The sequence below is a fragment of the Pongo abelii genome, chromosome 3 (assembly GCF_028885655.2).
Source record: "Pongo abelii isolate AG06213 chromosome 3, NHGRI_mPonAbe1-v2.0_pri, whole genome shotgun sequence".
In the NCBI taxonomy this organism is placed as follows: domain Eukaryota; kingdom Metazoa; phylum Chordata; class Mammalia; order Primates; family Hominidae; genus Pongo; species Pongo abelii.
The window spans coordinates 159,127,108-159,134,674 of NC_071988.2; positions in this window are offsets into that span (position 1 = coordinate 159,127,108).

The window sequence follows — 7,567 nt, forward strand, 5'->3', positions numbered from 1 at the left end:
TCTTCCTCCATCCTTTTATTTTGAGCCTATGTGTGTCTCTGCACGTGAGATGGGTTTCCTGAATACAGCACACTGATGGGTCTTGAGTCTTTATCCAGTTTGCCAGTCTGTGTCTTTTAATTGGAGCATTTAGTCCATTTACATTTAAAGTTAATATTGTTATGTGTGAATTTGATCCTGTCATTATGATGTTAGCTGGATATTTTGCTCGTTAGTTGATGCAGTCTCTTCCTAGTCTCGATGTTCTTTACATTTCGGTATGATTTTGCAGTGGCTGGTACCGGTTGTGCCTTTCCATGTTTAGCGCTTCCTTCAGGAGCTCTTTTAGGGCAGGCCTGGTGGTGACAAAATCTCTCAGCATTTGCTTGTCTGTAAAGTATTTTATTTCTCCTTCACTTATGAAGCTTAGTTTGGCAGGATATGAAATTCTGGGTTGAAAATTCTTTTCTTTAAGAATGTTGAATATTGGCCCCCACTCTCTTCTGGCTTGTAGGGTTTCTGCCGAGAGATCCGCTGTTAGTCTGATGGGCTTCCCTTTGATGGTAACCCGACCTTTCTCTCTGGCTGCCCTTAACATTTTTTCCTTCATTTCAACTTTGGTGAATCTGACAATTATGTGTCTTGGAGTTGCTCTTCTCGAGGAGTATCTTTGTGGTGTTCTCTGTATTTCCTGAATCTGAATGTTGGCCTGCCTTGCTAGATTGGGGAAGTTCTCCTGGATAATATCCTGCAGAGTGTTTTCCAACTTGTTTCCATTCTCCCCGTCACTTTCAGGTACACCAATCAGACGTAGATTTGGTCTTTTCACATAGTCCCACATTTCTTGGAGGCTTTGCTCGTTTCTTTTTATTCTTTTTTCTCTAAACTTCCCTTCTCGCTTCATTTCATTCATTTCATCTTCCAGGGCTGATACCCTTTCTTCCATTTGATCGCATCGGCTCCTGAGGCTTCTGCATTCTTCACGTAGTTCTCGAGCCTTGGTTTTCAGCTCCATCAGCTCCTTTAAGCACTTCTCTGTATTGGTTATTCTAGTTATACATTCTTCTAAATTTTTTTCAAAGTTTTCAACTTCTTTGCCTTTGGTTTGAATATCCTCCCGTAGCTCGGAGTAATTTGATCGTCTGAAGCCTTCTTCTCTCAGCTCGTCAAAGTCATTCTCCGTCCAGCTTTGTTCCGTTGCTGGTGAGGAAATGCGTTCCTTTGGAGGAGGAGAGGTACTCTGGTTTTTAGGGTTTCCAGTTTTTCTGCTCTGTTTTTTCCCCATCTTTGTGGTTTTATCTACTTTTGGTCTTTGATGATGGAGATGCACAGATGGGTTTTTGGTGTGGATGTCCTTTCTGTTAGTTTTCCTTCTAACAGACAGAACCCTCAGCTGCAGGTCTGTTGGAGTACCTGGCCGGCCGTGTGAGGTGTCAGTCTGCCCCTGCTGGGGGGTGCCTCCCAGTTAGGCTGCTCGGGGGTCAGGGGTCAGGGACCCACTTGAGGAGGCAGTCAGCCCGTTCTCAGATCTCCAGCTGCGTGCTGGGAGAACCACTGCTCTCCTCACAGCTGTCAGACAGGGACATTTAAGTCTGCAGAGGTTACTGCTGTCTTTTTGTTTGTCTGTGTCCTGCCCCCAGAGGTGGAGCCTACAGAGGCAGGCAGGCCTCCTTGAGCTGTGGTGGGCTCCACCCAGTTCAAGCTTCCAGGCTGCTTTGTTTACCTAAGCGAGCCCGGGCAATGGCGGGCGCCCCTCCCCCAGCCTCGCTGCCGACTTGCTGTTTGATCTCAGACTGCTGTGCTAGCAATCAGCGAGACTCCGTCGGCGTAGGACCCTCTGAGCCAGGTGCGGGCTATACTCTCCTGGGGCACCGTTTCCTAAGCCCGTCGGAAAAGCACAGTATTCGGGTGGGAGTGGCCCGATTTTCCAGGTGCCGTCTGTCACCCCTGGAAGGGGAACTCCCTGACCCCTTGCGCTTCCCGAGTGAGGCAATGCCTCGCCCCTGCTTCGGCTGGCGCACGGTGCGCTCACCGACTGACCTGCGCCCACTGTCTGGCACTCCCTAGTGAGATGAACACGGTACCTCAGATGGAAATGCAGAAATCACCCATCTTCTGCGTCGCTCGCGCTGGGAGCTGTAGACCAGAGCTGTTCCTATTCGGCCATCTTGGCTCCTCCCCCCCCAACTGACGTATTTTTAAATCATCAACATCTTTAATCACCAGAGAGATGTAAAACCACAATGAGATATTACCTCATACCTGTTAGCAGAGCTATTATTAAAAAGACAAAAGATAACAAGTGTTGATGAGATGTGGAGAACAGAAAACCCTTGTACACTCCTGGGAATATTGTAAATTAGTACAGCCAATTTGGAAAACAGTATAGAGGTTAAAAAGCTAAAAATAGAATTAACATACGATCCAGCAATCCTACTTCTAGGTATATACCCAAAGAAATTGAAATCAGTATCTTGAAAGGATATCTACACTTTCATGTTCATTGCGACACTATTCACAGGAGCCAAGATATAAAAATAAACAAATTGTCCATCAAGGAATGAATGGATTTTTAAAAATGTGTTATATATCCACAGTGAAATATTATTCAGCCTTAAAAAACAGAAAATTCTGTTGTTTGCAGCAATATAAATGAACCCAGAGAACATTATACTAAGTAGAATAAGCCAGGTACAGAGAAACAAATACCATATGATAACACTTATATGTGAAGTCTAAAAATGTCAAATTCATGGAAGTAGAGAGTAAATGGTGAATGTCAACGGGGAAAGGGGAGATGTTGGTCAAATGGTATAAAGATTTAGTTAGACAGGAGGAATAAGTTTTTGGGATCTACTGCACAGTATGTTGACTATAGTTAATGATCATGTATTATATTTTAAAAACAGCTAAAAAGGAAGATTTTAAATAGTCCCACTACAAAAAATGATATATATTTGAAGTAATGGATATGCTAATTAGCCTGATTTGATCATTATATATGTATTGAAACACTGTATTGTACCCCATAAATATATACAATTATTATTTACTAGTTAAAAAATATTCTAACCTTTACCCAGTACTAAGGTTCAAAGCTGGTTCCACAGTTTTAGGGATTTTTATAGCCACATACCACTCTTCTAGTATTAATTTCTGCCTTAGTCAATTTGTGCTGCCATAACAAAATACCTGAGACAGGGTAACTTATAAAGAACAGAAATTTATTTTCTCAAAGTTCTGGAGGCTGGAACACCCAATATCTAGGTTCCATCAAGTCTGGTGTCTTATAAGAGCTGCTCTTGGCTTTCAAGATGGTGCCCTTTAAGCTGTGCACTTCAGAGGAGAAAACGATGTGTTCTCACATAGCAGAAGGTGAAAGGCAAAAAGAAGCAAACTCTCTCTGTTAAGCCCTTTTATAAAGGCATTAATTCATTCATGATGACAGAGCTCTCATGACCTAAACACCCCCGAAAATGCCCCACCTTCTAAAACTATTGCATTGGGGATTAAGTTTCCAAGACACGAATTTTAGCATTAGACATAGCATTATATAATTAGGAAGATTAGCACTTCTAATTTAGGTAGATGAGTTGAAAATACATTTTTCCTAATTTGTCAATTGTTTCCTGACTTTGCTCACAGTGGGCTTTTTTTTTCTATATTTTTTACCCAGAAGTTGACATTTGTATAAGAAAAATTAAACATCTGTTGACTTTTTGACTTTTGTATTAGAAAATTTAGCAATATTTTTCTTTATGGATTCCAAATATCAAATCATAATTGGAAAAACCATCTCCAAGTTTATAAATGAATTTACACATATTCTCTATGTGTAAGGAAATTAAACATATTTCTCTCTACTACATTCATTATTTCACTTGTTTGCACTGAACTATCTCTTCTAGAAAATTTATGTTTTTAATATTGAAATCTTGATATATATCCTGATATAAGTATATGTAAGGAGACATTCAAACTTTACATTTATCTGAATGATTCAGTTTTCCCATTAGTAATTTTTTAACAGTGCACCTTTATTATAATTTGAGGGACCACATTTATTATATATTACATTCTTGTGTCTATTTGGGTTTATATGTGAACTTTTTGCTCAACTTTTCTATGTCCCATCTATGAATCAATACAATGCTATATTAATTTTGAAGCTTGAAGATATATTTTAATAATTGATAAAGCTGTTTCAATTTGCCCTCTGGACTCTGCCACTGTGTTTTTTTATGTTTGTTTGTTTGTTTTATTTTGTGTCTGGGTTTTTTTTACTCTAGGTTCCTCTTGCTGCTTATGGAGAACAATCCTGATGTCAGAGTTCCTAACAGTTTGTGATTTTGATAACTATGCTGAATACGTTTCTCTCTAACATAATATTTTTTTCTTATATTCATTTTTTCAATATAATCTTGCCTCATATACACTTTTTACTAAGGACATTTTAAAAAAGTAGTGGGAGCAGGGACAATTGTTGGAGACAGACATTTTACTCCTTGCCAGATGCTTTCCCTTCCTAAGAAAGCTTAGTAAGATCCATGATTAGTAAAACACCTCAAGGGAATAAGAAAAGAAAATAGTTATTTTCCCAAAGATCTTAGGATTAGAGAAGCTGGGCATATTTCCAGCTTTCTCCACTTATCTCTTTTGGCTCCATTGCAGCAAAATATCTTCCCTTAAACACAACCATGCCTGAAGGAGAAAAGTTAGTTAACCCTTTGATCTTCATATCTTTGAACCAATTTAGCATACTATGGAATCATGGATAACTCTGGTAATAGTCAAACTGCTTTGACATGTTAGCCAAACATTCACCCACAGAATCTCTCTCACTGGCCAGGCATCATTCATATTATTCAGAGACATTTTGGGAAAAAGTCTTATTATATAACATGCTAGCACTGAAAATTCTATGTGTCACCTAAGTACTTCTGTCTCTATACTCACAAGGAATATTGTCCAAGTATGAAATCCATTCTAAAATTCTGTACTCTGAAAACAATTTTTAAAAAGAAATATATATATACACACACACACACATATATACACACATATATGTACATATATATACATATATATGTACACACACACACGTACGTGTGTGTTTCACAAGTCTTCAGTCTGCATGTTTGGGTCAAAGAAATCCCCAGCCTTTGTAAATTTTAGGTATCACAAACTTCCATTTCAGAGAGAATGGAGCTGAATGAGTCTTCTGACCCATTAACATTTCTAACACTAACACCTCATGTACTTATGTCAAAAAACAAGGATCTACACTTTTAGCTCCTGTTTTTGCTTACCCACTACATTCCTTATTGAGTGGTTATTGCTTTCAGCCTCTGTTGGAAACTCAGGCATGTCTACTTCTTTAGTTAAAACTAATGGAATTCCAGAATCTAATGGAGAAATGTCCACTTGACCGTTTTGAACTATATTTTTTTAAATGCAGTCTGCTAAGCTATCCCAAAAGAAATAATAGTCATATTCCATTGAAAATCCATATAAGGTCTTTGCTTAAATGGTCTGAGTAAAGTCCTAGCATTCTAGTATCATTTCCTTTTCCAAGTTTTGTTGTTGTGTTATTGTTCTTAATTCCCCCAAATCAACCTAATATTTAGGTTTTGAGTCTTTGTGCTAGTCCATATTCTGACCCAAACCTTTGAGGTAGATGGAAAGATTGATGGAAAGATGTCAACTGAGAAATATAAGTGATATAATTTTCTTACATGGAAACTACCAAAACAACCATATGAATTGGGAACAATACAACATCTTCCCACATGAAGTTTCCGGCTTTCCAAGTCCCTGGTTCCCTGTGAGGACCAATTCTTTCTGCAGAAAATTCTTCTGGCCATAAGAAATGTGCCTTGCTATTCTGAAAATAAATTTGTTACTGTGACTCTTCAAAAAACCTTGGCTACTAACGTGGTATAAATAGCTAATAAAAAGAATCTCAGTGCATTTTTAAATTTTTCTTTGACACTGAATGAATTTGCGTTATTAGTCTCCTAGGCAATCCAACGGTCTACATTTGTTTAAGGAAGTAATTTGCCTAAAAATTTACAGGTAAGACCAAATCCAGATTTATAAGTCAGTTTCTATGTTTACGCATGCTGCCATTCTGCTTGTATGTTGTCCTTGACTTCTACAGAACTGCATTTACCTCATTAAGCTTTGAAGTTTCACCTCATTAAGCTTTGAAGTTTCACCTCAAATTATGTTGATAGAGGTACAGAAGTAGGTACAGAGCTTACTGTTCATCTATTAAAAGGTCATGAAAGAAATTACTTTAATATATCAGTATTTAGAATTCTCGTTTCTCCTTCAGACACAATACTTCCTCATGGACAGAGTAGATTGCGCAAGCAGCCACATTTTCTTATTTTGTTTTGGCTTCAGGAGATTCAGAGTGAAATTCAAGATCACACTTCATAATGGATATAGAATTTTGGCCTCATTCTGATAACATTTTCTTTGGAGTTGCCAATTTAAAATTTTTATTTTACGGTATTTTATAACAACAACAATCAATAACTAACATATAATTGATAATAATGTAATTAATAATATCCAATATTATTATGTTTCACATGAATTATCTTATTTCACTCTCATTTTTTAAATGAGGTATTAACCATTCTTTTCCTAGTCAGTGGAACTAAAGATACTCAATCTTCTTTAAGGCTGTGACTTGGAAGCTCTATAAAACTTCAGCTAGCATCCAATCGGAATCAATCTAGCTCTGCAAAGACAAGCTAGGGATATAGATTATAGATAAGTAGCTTTCTATATGTATGGCTAAAACTAAGGAGGAGAAATAAAACTAAGGAGGAGAAATCAAACTTCAAGGGATAGCAGACTCTATCAGCACTTCTTAGGACAAAATTGAGAGGAAGGAAAAAAGCATCTAAATTGCTATTTGTTTAAACATGAGTCAATTTGGCCTAAATTATCTAATTAGACAATTTAGATTGCTCGTATGCACCGATAAGTTATCCATTTTTCTCAAGTTGTTCCATATATAAAGATTGAATTATGCTTTATCAATCTTTATATAAGAATATGCTATGGCATAAAGGACTGAAAATTGCTTAGATATAATATGATTTATGTGCAGAATATTCTACACTTAATTTAAAATAATCTCATAGCCAACCATGCCCTTTGACAGTGACTTTTAACGTACATAGGTGCTGTTTACTGATTGATATTGAATATTATTTATTACTTCCTCTTTTACTGGGGAGATGTTAAACACTTTGAATTTTAATGGATTGGCTATCCTAGCCCATAGCACATAATTTAATTTTTATTCATCTAGTAATAAATTTGGTGAATAATTTGTGTCATGAAACTGTTTTCAATAAATACATTGAAATTAATCTGTACTAACCTCAGTATTTGAGTAATTCTGAAATATCTTACAACTATAGATCACTAACTATTAAAATTTAAAATCTCTCGGTATTAATAAGATTTTCTTTGTAATATTATCCCAATCAACCAAATATTTATTAGGTACTAGGGTATTTTCTTTTTTATGTGTCTAAGATTATTTTAATTTCTAAATAAATATAAA